Below are 12200 nucleotides of genomic sequence, written 5' to 3' on the forward strand. Positions count from 1 at the left end.
GACAGGCAGGAGGTAGCAAGTGGGAATAAAGGGGGCCTTTTCTTGTTGGCTGCCAGTGACTAGTGGTGTTCCTCAAAGGTCAGTATTGGGACTGTTGCTTTTCATATTGTTTGTCAATGATTTGGATAATGGAATTTGATGGCTTTGTGATACAAAGATAGATGGAAAGATAGGTAGTGCTGAGGAAGCAATGTGATTGCAGCAGGACTTAGTCAAATTGGAAGAATGGGCGAAAGAGTGGCAGATGGAATACAGTGTTGGGAAATGTTTGATAATGCATTTTGGTAAAAGGAAAAATAGTGCGGACTATTATCTAAATGGGGAGAAGGTTCAAATATCAGTGGTGCAGAGGGACTTAAGAGTCCTCATGCAAGACTCCCAGAAGGTTAATTTACAGGTTGAGTCTTTGGTAAAGAAGCCAAACACAATGAGGGCATTTATTTTCCAGTGAGTACAGGTGCAGTGCTACCAAATGCTCCTCATTTAGAAGGATGAGAGGGGATCTGATTGAAACATGTAAGATTATTAAGGGATTGGACACGCTAGAGGCAGGAAACATGTTCCCGATATTGGGGGACTCCAGAACCAGAGGCCACAGTTTAAGAATAAGGGGTAGGCCATTTAGAACGAAGTTGAGGAAAAACTTTTTCACCCAGAGAGTTGTGGATCTGTGGAATGCTCTGCCTCAGAAGGCAGTGGAGACCAATTCTCTGGATGCTTTCAAGAAAGAGTTAGATAGAGCTCTTAAAGATAGCGAATTCAAGGGATATGGGGAGAAGGCAGGAACGGGATACTGATTGTGGATGATCAGCCAGGATCACAGTGAATGGCGGTGCTGGCTCGAAGGGCCGAATGGCCTACTCCTGCACCTATTGTCTATATGTTAACTCCTTCATTCACGGAATCATCTCTGGCCTCTCTCCAATGACAATACATCCTTTCTGAGATAGGGGGCCCACAACTGTTGATAATACTCCAAGTGTGGCCTGACTAGTGTCTTATAAAGCTTCAGCATTACCTCCTTGTTTTTATATTCTATTCCCCTTGAAATAGAAATATAGAAACATAGAACATAGGTGCAGGAGAAGGCCATTTGACCCTTCGAGCCTGCACCGCCATTCAGTATGATCATGGCTGATCATCCAACTCAGAACCAGCCTTCCCTCCATACCCCCTGATCCCTTTAGCCACAAGGGCCATATCTAACTCCCTCTTAAATATAGCCAATGAACTGGCCTCAACTGTTTCCTGTGGCAGAGAATTCCACAGATTCACCACTCTCTGTGTGAAGAAGTTTTTCCTAATCTCGGTCCTAAAAGGCTTCCCCTTTATCCTTAAACTGTGACCCCTCGTTCTGGACTTCCCCAACATCAGGAACAATCTTCCTGCATCTAGCCTGTCCAATCCCTTGAGAATTTTATATGTTTCAACAGAGGTCAGAGTTCAATTCCAGCATTGTGTGTAAGGAGTTTGTATGTTCACCCCGTGAGTGCGTGGGTTTCCTCACAAGTCCAGAGACATACTGGCTAGTAGGTTACTTGGTTGTTGTCAATTGTGCTGTGATTAGGCTTGTGTTAAATAGGTGGGTTACTGGGCTTTGAGGCCCGCTGGGCTGGAAGGGTCTGCTCTGCATTTTATGTCGAAATAAATAAATGAAATAAAACTCCCTCTCTGTTTTCTGCAGGGATTGCTCCCCACTCGATTCCCTTGACCAGTCGTCCCCCCTCAATAATCTCCCTCCTGGCACTCACCCCTGCAAGCAGCCAAAGTGCTACACCTGCCCATTCCCTTCCTCCATTCAGGGCCCCAAGCAGTCCTTCCAGATTGAGGCAACACTTCATCTGTGAACCTGCTGGTGTCATCCTTTGTGTCCGGTGCTCCCAATGCGGCCTCCTCTGGATTGGTGAGACCCATCATAAACTGGGGGATCACTACATCGAGCACCTCCTCACCATTCACAAGTGGGACTTCCCAATGGCCAAACATTTTAATTCCCATTTCAACAGGTCGGTCTATGGCCTCCTCTTGTGGCAAGGTAAGGCCACCCTCAGGGTGGAGGAGCAACACCTTATATTCTGGGCAGCCTCCAACCTGATGGCATGATTATCAATTTCTCCTTCCTGTAAACAAATTCCCTACCCCCTTTCTGTAATCCCACTCTGACCTTTTGCCTCTTCACATCTGCCTATTACTTTACCCCGAGTCCCCCCCCCACCCTTTATCCTATTGTCCACTCTCCTCTCCTATCAGATTTTTAAAAATTCAAAATATACTTTATTCAAAAATAAAATTATGTACAATAAGCCATTCAATGTCTGTCAATCCTTTACAGGTGTTTCCATTACGGTCTATACATTTCCACGCTTTTAGCCACCCATGTGACACTCTGTCGTTTCACCTTTCTACACCATTGTTGGGGGGTATACGCCCCGCCACCCGACCCCTCCCACTCCTGTGGGAGAAGAACCCTAAACTGTGGTCCTTCTCCACCGGGCCCTTGCGGTGGCTGCACCAAGCTTCAGTGCGTCCCTCAGCACGTACTCCTGCAGCCGAGAATGTGCCAGTCGGCAGCATTCTCCCACGGACATCTCCATGCGCTGGCAGATCATCAGGTTTTGGGCCGACCAAAGAGCGTCTTTCACCGAGTTGATGATCTGCCAGCAGCACCGGATGTTGGTCTCCGTGTGCGTCCCCGGGAACAGCCCATAGATCAGAGAGTCCTCTGTTACGCAGCTGCTGGGGATGAAATGTGACACTAGCCCGTCCATCCTCCTCCACACCTTCTCAGCGAACTGGCAGTGTGCAAAGAGGTGGGTCACAGACTCCTCCTCACTGCAGTCCTCCCGTGGGCAGCGGGGTGTGGAGACGACGTTCTGGGCATACAGGAGGGATCTTCTCTTTCTTTTTTTTTCCAAAAATACTTTATTCAGAAATATTACAAACTAAAATAATTACATACAAGAAAAGAAAACCATTTGTTGACTCTCTTTCTTCTCCAGCCCTTGGCCTCTCCCACCCACTTGGCTTCACCTATCACTTTCTGGCTCGCCTTCCTCCCCTCCAACCCACCTTTTTATTCTGGTGTTTACTTCCACCTTCCTTCTCAGTCCTGAAGAAGGGTCTCAGCCTGAAACGTCAGTTGTTTACCCATTTCCATAGATGCTGCCTGACCTGCTGAGTTCCTCTTGTGTTTTGTGTGTGCTTAAATTATTGAAGTAAAGGTAAGAATTGTAACCAATGAAGATTTCACATACCACGTGACGCGCTGAAGCTGTAGATGGCGAAGATGATAAATGCAAATCCTGAAAGGACAGAGCACAGAAGAGAATTGATTGTGAATGACAATCCAGCTCACGTCTTTGCATCTCAAATAGTACCAGTGATCTCTTAATGTGTTCAGTCAAAACACAAGAAAAATATGCAACTAGTTCAATCAGATTGCAAGCTAGAAATTTCAAAGTTCAAAGTAATTTTACTATCAAAATATGTATATGTTATCATATATTACCTTGAGATGCATTTTCTTGCAGGCATTCACAGAAGGAAACAAAAAAAATAGAATTAATGAAAAACTACAAATATTATCTGCTTGGTTTACTAGCATTGTGCGTTTCAATGATTTTTTTATGAAGCTGAACCTAGCTTTATGATAATGTTAATAGTTTCAATTTTTATATTAGTGTCAATTTGTAAACTAATTACTGAAGACATGATAACCTACATGTTAACAGTTAATGATGACCAGGAAATTGTTCTTCTATCTTTGAATAGCTATATAGCTGTGCCAAAAGTTCACCTAATGCTGATTGCAAAATGCTGAAAATGATGGAGACCTTAATAGCAAAATTCACAGATCAATGTTTGACAAGGTTCCTTCTTCTGGTGAACAAATCCCTCCCCACCCCTCCTCCATAATCAACTCTGACTTTTTACTTCTTCACGGAGGCAAAGTGGTTAGTGCGATGTTATTATAGTTCGAGGCATTCCCAAGTTCGGAGTTCTATTCTGCCGCTGTTTGTAAGGAATTTGAACGTTCTCCCCGTGAGTGTGTGAGATCCCTCCAGATGCTCTGGTTTCTTCCCACAGTCCAAAGGCGTGCCCGCTAAACAGCGGGGTTGTTGGACAGTGCAGCTCGTTGGGCTGGAAGGGCATGTTCTGCGATGTATCTCTAAATAAATAAATCAATAAACAAACAAACAAGTAAATAAATAAAGTGGTATGTGTTTCAGGCACTGTGTATCCAGGTACTATCTGCAGCAAGCACTTTAAAATATTCTGCTGACAGGCACGGTGACAGGCCCTTCCAGCCCAGTGGCTCCCTGCCACCCAGTTACAACCACATGACCAACCAACCTACCAACCAGTGCATCGTGGGACTGTGGGAGGAAACCAGAGCACCCGGAGGAAACCTACCCGGTCACAGGGGGAATGTACAAACCCCTTGGATGGATTGAACCTGGGTTGCTGGTGCTGTAATAGTGTTACACTAACCACTACACCATAGGTGATTGATTTTCTGGATGTAAAATCAATGCAAGGATGGATGGAACTGAGTATAGGTATTGTATAGTCAGAGGGATTTGTCTTGCACTGTTGCACATTTGGAGTGGACTTTTGGGAAAATTGCAGGTGAGCTCCCCAAGAACTTCCTTTTCTATGTCTCACCCTAATGAATTCTGTTTTTTGAACTTTAAGGCTGAGAAGATGGGAGTTTATTGAAGTCTTTAGGCATCTTGATAAATATAGTCTTCTGAAGTGATTTTCAGTAAGATAGGGTTTACATTCCAGACAGATTGATGCACTGGACAGCAAATTCTTCAAACGTATTGCTTCCTCAGAAATATCTTCTGTTTATGATAGACTGCTTCAAGCTGAACATAAATATAATTTCAGACTATATGTATCACGTAGGAATTTAGAGAAACCAGAAATGAACTTTTATTGAATTATAATGTGTTTAATTGCATTATATGTGCTGACTCTTTGCAGTAGTTCAACTAAGCTAAACATGTTTGTTGATGATTTTCATTTGTACTCAGTGTCTGAGGCTTCTCGCTTAAGCGTCCAACAATAATCAGCCAGCATTGATGGATTCCAGTTGCCCTGATACTGTTTCTTCATGACCGCAATGTCCTGGTGAAACCTTTCACCATGCTCGTCACTAACAACACCAAGATTTGCAGGGAAGAAGTCTAAATGGGAATGCAGAAGATGAATCTTCAGTGACACGTTGCATTTCATGGTTTTGTATGCTTGAAGAAAGTTGTTAACCAGCTGCATGTAGTTTGGTGATCTGTAGTTGTCAGGAAAATTTTCAGCAACATCCTTTAATGCCTTCCAAGCGATTTTCTCCAATCCCACTAGAAGTTCTTTGAATTGCCTGTCATTGATGACCTGTTTGATTTATGGACCAACAAAGATGCCTTCCTTAACCTTGGTATCAGTTATTTTGGGAAATACCTGTCTCAAGTATCAAAATACTTCACGGAAATTTTTGTGCCTGGTGACGGCAGATTAAATCCTTGCAGTCTTGAATCCAGTAATTCAGTTTTTGCCTTTGACAAACCCAAGTCTCTGACTAGCTCATTTAACTCAGATTGAATTATCAGATGAGGCTTAGTCAACATAAAAGGTTCAAAATCTGTATCAGTATCAGTGTTGTTTTCCACTCCTGGCTCGTGCATTCAGGGCATCTTCACCTCCATGTCTCTGGTGGCTTCCGTACAGGAAGACTACTGTCATGCAGCAAGGGTCTCATGGCTGAAAGGAGATTGTGGTATTCAGTGGATTTCTTGTTTTTAGCAGAGAAACCAGACACACTGGTCAGACAGAAGTAGCAGTCTGTCGCATGATCTTCCTGCTCTCACCATATCATCGAGATAGCTAACAGCATTGACGTCTGAGTACCTCTGAGCCAAGGTCTAAGATTGACAGTGCATGGTGTGCAACACGTGAGGAGCCCAGGCTTTGTTTTGGTCACTAATTTTAGCTGACAGGCTTTCTCAATAAGAGTAGTCAGGTTCCGTCTTTGAAATTTAAGAGTGTACTTGTCACAAATATAACAAAGTATCACGGCTAATGCAACATTGGCAAGACATTTTGATATCATAGATACAGTACTCCTGAAAATACAATTTCTTTATTAGAATGAGTACACACAATATGTTCTGCACATAGAGTATGTGATCGCAAATGGATGTACACGTGAACGCAATGCGTGAGAGATGCTTTTCCAGCCTTTCTAAAACCTGTCCTGTCACGCAGGATCCACCCTGCTTTCAGCATGCCTGGACAAGATAGAAAATTTTTCAGCTTACATTGAAGGCAACATTTTAATTGACTTGAATTATGAATTGAAATAGCAAATATAGGCAATTTTTAAAAAAATGGTGTCCGAATGGGAAGTTTCATGATGATTTTCACGATCAGCAGCCCAAAATCCGTAAGATACACCCAAAGGTATTCGGGAAGCAAAATCTTTGTTGTCCAGTGTAATGAAAGGTTAATGTATACTTAGCTGTAACCTAATCACTTTCAGTTTCACTGTTCAAAAAGTAATGTAATGGAGCAGGTCATACATCTGTTGTAAAAGCTACTCAGTAGTGCTTCTAGTAAAATCAATGGAACAGAAATCTAATACATTCTGTAAAAGTGGCTTTTGCCAGGTTATAGTCACAGAGTCATGGAGCATTATAGCACAAAAACAGGCTCTTTAGCCCATCTAGTCCAAGCCAAACTATTAATCTGCCTCGTCTGATTAACCTGCACCCTGACCATCCCCCTCCACACCCCTCCCATCCGTGTACCTATCCAAACTTCTCCTAAATGCTGAAATCAAACCTGCATCTACCCCTTTCGCTAACAGCTTGTTCCACACTCTCACTGCCCTCTGAGTGACGACGTTCCCCTTAAATATTTCACCTTTCACCATTAACCCATGACCTCTAATTCTAGTCCCACCCAACCTCAGTGGAAAAAGCCTGCTTGCATTTAGCCCTATCTATACCCCCCATAATTTTGTATACCTCCATCGCATCGCCCCTCAATCTCCTGCGTTCTAAGGAATAAAGTCCTAACCTATTCAACCTTTCCTTATTTGGAACAATTTTCTGCAGCCCACAGATGATCACCGGCGCCACCTTGTGTTGAGCGACTCAGGTTCTCCAGTCCCAGCAACATCCGTATAACAGAGTCGAAAGTTAAGCCCAAAACAGTCAGAAAATGAATTTACACCATCAGGAGAAAGCATAAGTGTATGGTATTATTTTTTCAAAGTAAGGTGATACTTTTTTTTTTAGGTAATATGTGTATCTGGTGCACTGTGCCCACTTGAAGCTGTAATAACATTATATTTAGAACAGGAACTCCTGGCATCCTCAGAATCAGAAACAGGTTGATTGCCACTGGCGTATGTTGTGAAATGTGTTATGTGGCAGCGGTACATTGAAACACATCATCAATATGTGCTGTGTCGTATGACATCATCATTCCGTGCCGTGCGGCATGGGCGATCATGGTCACGTGACCATGACTGTTCTTGGCAAATTGCAAAACACAAAAAAATTAAAAACTATAAAGTAAAATCAATTAATGAATAAACCCATGAATACTATCTTTTTGCACAACCTATTTAATATGTATACAATAAGGCACAGCAAGAAGGCACAGCAGTGCCTTCACTTGCTAAGAAGATTGGGGCAAGCAAGGTTCCTTCCCCCATTTTACAGGAGTACCATTGAGAGCATCCTGACCAGTTGCAACTCCACCTGGTATGGGAGCAAAAAAAATACATTGGAACATTGGACCTGATGTCCCTACAAAGGATTGTGAGAACAGCTGAAAGGATCATAGGGGTCTCCCTACCAACCATTAGGGGGTATTTATCAGGAGTGCTGCGTATGCAGGGCCCTCAGTATTATTAAAGATCCCACCCATCCCTCCAGCATCCTCTCTGACTTTCTATCATCAGGAAGGAGACTACGATGCATAAAACAAGAACAGTCAGGATGAGAAACAGTTTCTTCCCCCCAGGCCATTAGGATTCTGAACTCCCTGCCACATCTTATTCAAAGTGTCACTGGTTAATCTGTTCCGTACCTTACAAAATTTAATATTCATGTACTTTAGTTTGTTATTTATGTGATTCATCTGTAGATTTTATCCTTACCTGCAGAAGTTATTGTGTGGTATGTATGTTATGTGTACTACTGTGCTTTACAAAAGTAGAGCACAGAAACAGGCTACTCATCCCATCTAGTCCATGCAGAAAACTTTTAAGCTGCCTATTCTCAATGACCTGCGCTGGGACCAAAACCCTTCATAGCCCTACTACCCATGTACCTAACTTCACTTAAACGTTGAAATCAAGCTCACATGCACCACTTGTACCGGCAACTCACTCCACACTCTCACAACCCTCAGAGTGAAGAAGTTTCCCTTCATGTTCCCCTTAAACATTTAACCTTCCACCCTTGACCTATGACCTCTGGTTGCAGGGTGACCATGATTGTTCTTGGCAAATTTCTCAACAGCAGAGGTTCACTATTGTCTTCTTCTGGGCAGTGTCTTTACAAGTGTCTTCACGCTCCTGTATCACCTCCCTGATGGTAGCAATGAGAAGAGGACATGTGCTGGGTGATGGGGGTCCTTAATGCAGGATGCCACCTTATTCTTTTGGATTCTTATTTTTGATGTGACAAAATGGAATAAAACTCTTGTGGTAATTATGTGTTTTCATCAGATCTCAGTAAAGCACTGAATTGCCTTTGCCTGTTAAGTGCAAAGCATGTTTCAAAGGAAGTCTGAAGTCTTAAGTCTTTAGTCTTAGCTCAAAAAAAGTGGCAATCTTTAGCTTTCATAATAAAAAAAATGAATAACTAGATTTTGATTAATTTGAGATTCCCTGAGTCTGGACTATTAAAGTTCAAAGCAAGTCTATTCTCAAAGCACGTATATGTCACCACGTACCACCCTGGGATTCGTTTTCATGCAGGCATTCACAGTAGAACAAAGAAATACAATGGAAACAATGAAAACTACACACAAATGATCAATGTGCAAAAGGAGAAGTACTGTGCAAATACAAACATGAAACAAGTAATAATAATAAGTAAGTCAACAAATAAAAGAAGAGGTTGCATTACTGTCATTAAAAGCTGCAATATCCTTTTCCGTTTTTCAAATTAAAATAATATTTCTATATTGGACTCAGTCAGCTCTGTGGATAACAATGCCTACCGTCTGTCTAATGCAAATCTGTCAAGTATTTCTGTACTTCCTAATATCCATTCTGTGCCATTCTTTCCAGTTGCTTTCAACCCTATGTGCTGTTAATATCAGAAACAGGTTCTAGAAAAATCAATACAACACTCTGCATAGAACAAAAACATTCTTAAGTATAAGGGAACACACTTCAAAGATTTAACAATATTTCTTCATGTATTTTTCATCTAAAATTAGTTGATTTATTTTAGATCTATGGCAATATGATTGTTGATTGTCTATTTTATTTATGCTAGTTGTAAGAATACTTCCTCAGTATCTACTATTTGTCTTAACGCTCATACCCGCTCGGAACAAAATACTAAGATGCTTTTAAAGCTGGTTCCTGTATTGAATGCAATATTGCAAGCATTAAACTCTTAAAACAGGCAGTATTCACATGCAGTAAGATGACAGATCTTACTGTTTTCTGCTTTTCTGATCTTCTACTTGATGGTCGAGACATGGTTTGTTGAAATCTATCCTATCAAAGTCACCGTCAAGCAGATTGGTTTAAGTATATCTGTTCCTGTGACCAGTTGGGAGACGGGCAGCCTCTTCCGATTTGTTTTCGTATCGAAGGTATCAAGAGCATTGAAGACATGAAAGCACACTGGTGTCACAAATGATGCCAAAATATCAATGAAAACCAAAGAAACATCTCCCTCTATAGGCCCAAAGAACCAAAATTAGTTCAATTTTCTGATAGAATCAGTAAGAATTAAAATGAATAGAAGAATATCCACAAAATTATACAACTATTATGTTATATAAGATTTATCAGAACAAAGACCATCATCCTCGACCTCGAGGGATAGCCACGACGATGACAATGTAAGACTTATATCAAAACAACAGTGTATTGCTTTGAAAGATAGATTTCACTAAGCTGAACAAAACAAAAGCTTTTGAATATCATACCCATAATACCATGCTACTGAATGTTTCAGGCCTCCTTCATCATGTCAGTAAATTCTCTCGGTTTCCAGTATTATCAGCCATGCAGGTTCCGGTTGGAGACTCAGGAATACCATTGCAGTCAGATGTAGAAAGATTCTTCATTGCTCTTTCCATAACAATATTGTTTTACCAGTCAGGTTGTTAGCCCCAAGGCACACCCCAGAACCTGGAGGAGCAGTGCAGCACTCTCAGTCTGGCCTCTACCCTATGACCTGTTTGGCATGGGTAACTCTACCAAGAGCCTGACTCCAGGCAACATCGCTCTCTGGGTCGTGGAGGCATGAGAGCCTCCAAACCCAACAACAAGGCTGTGGTCCTCTTGGAGTTAATTAGTGTGCAGAATCATCGAATTCATGAGGATCACCAAATTAAAAGGCATTTTTAAGGTAACAACTTTGTAATTATAATCATTGAAATAAATGTCAATTTGAATGCAGTTATCCACGTTTCAAATCCAAAGTGAATTGTCTGGATGAAAATTGTATGGTTGGGTGTCTTAATTTTTTGAGGCATAAATTCAATTTGACAGATGCAAAGAACATTCAATTGTAATGATTTAACCAATTTAAAGAAGGGACTTCTGCTCTTCGTTTTCTATTCTATGACATTCTACAACTAATATATTATTATTTTTGTGAGCCAATAGTGAGGCTGATCTTAGAAACACAGAACATAGAAAACATACAGCACAACACAGGCCCTTTGGCCAACAAAGCTGTGCCGAACATGTCCCTACCTTAGAACTACCTAGGCTTTACCCATAGCCCTCGATTTTTCTAAGCTCCATGTAGCCACCCAGGAGTCTCTTAAAAGACCCTTTCATTTCCACCTCCAGCACTGCCACCGGCAGCCCATTGCACACACTCGCCACTCTCACTGTAAAAAACTTACCCCTGACATCTCCTCTGTACCTGCTTCCAAGCACCTTAAAACTATGCCCTCTCGTGCCATCCATTTCAGCCCTGGGAAAAAGCCTCTGACTAGCCACGCGATCAATGCCTCTCATTATCTCGTACACCTCTGTCAGGTCACCTCTCATCCTCCGTCGCTCCAAGGAGAAAAGGCCGAGTTCACTCAACCTATTCTCATAAGGCATGCTCCCGAATCCAGGCAACATCCTTGTAAATCTCCTCTGCACCCTTTCTATGGTCTCCGTGTTCTTCCTATAGTGAGGTGACCTGAATTGAGTACAGTACTCCAAGTGGGATCTGACCAGGGTCCGATATAGCTGCAACAATCTGAAGCACTTTGCCTCGAAATGAATGCTAACAAAGCATTTACCTTCCTCACCAGGGATTCAACCTGCAAGTTAGCCTTCAGGAAATCCTGTGTGATAGGATAGGTATATGGATGGGAGGGCTATGGAGGGTTATGGGAAGGAGGTGCAGGTTAATCGGACTGGGCAGGTTAAATGGTTTGGTACAGACTAGATGGGATGAAGGGCCTGTTTCTGCACTGTAGTGTTCTATGACTCTATGACTATACTGCTGCAAGTAACTGGGAGTGATGTTGATACATGTAAGACCACAAGACCACGCGCCATAGGGCAGAATTCGGCCATTCAGCTCATCGATTCTATTCCACCATTTCGTCATGGCTGATCCATTTCCTCACAACCCCATTCTCTTGCCTTCTCCCCATAACCTTTCATGCCCTGACTAATCAAGAACCTATCAACCTCTTCCTTAAATACATCCAATGACTTGGCCTCCACAGCTGCCCGTGGCAATGAATTCCACAAATTTACCACCCTCTGCCTAAAGAGATTCTTCTCAGAACGCCAAAATTGTCCTGAGGTCTGAACAGAAAACTGATGTTTTTATACAGAATTGTCTTATCAGTTATGGATATATTCCATTTGGTAAATTGTATATGTTTGAATTCCTTACTTGCAAGATCAATCACCATTCACAATAGAGGTGTTAAAAGTCAATCAAACCTTCAAGCTAATGACTGTTGACATTTTGAAGTTAGTAAAG

At 42.1% G+C, this 12200-nt stretch overlaps 1 long non-coding RNA gene across 1 annotated transcript in view; it reads right to left on the reverse strand.

Annotated features, from left to right (window-relative positions):
• The window catches only part of LOC140210401 (uncharacterized), a 38467-nt gene that overhangs the window by 10746 nt on the left and 15521 nt on the right, over positions 1 to 12200 (reverse strand). Inside the window, exon 2 of the long non-coding RNA XR_011889231.1 lies at positions 3255 to 3302. This is a non-coding gene — a long non-coding RNA (uncharacterized lncRNA). The remainder of the gene's footprint in view (positions 1 to 3254; positions 3303 to 12200) is intronic.

Source organism: Mobula birostris, chromosome 2 (genome assembly GCF_030028105.1).
Source record: "Mobula birostris isolate sMobBir1 chromosome 2, sMobBir1.hap1, whole genome shotgun sequence".
Taxonomy (NCBI): Eukaryota; Metazoa; Chordata; class Chondrichthyes; order Myliobatiformes; family Myliobatidae; genus Mobula; species Mobula birostris.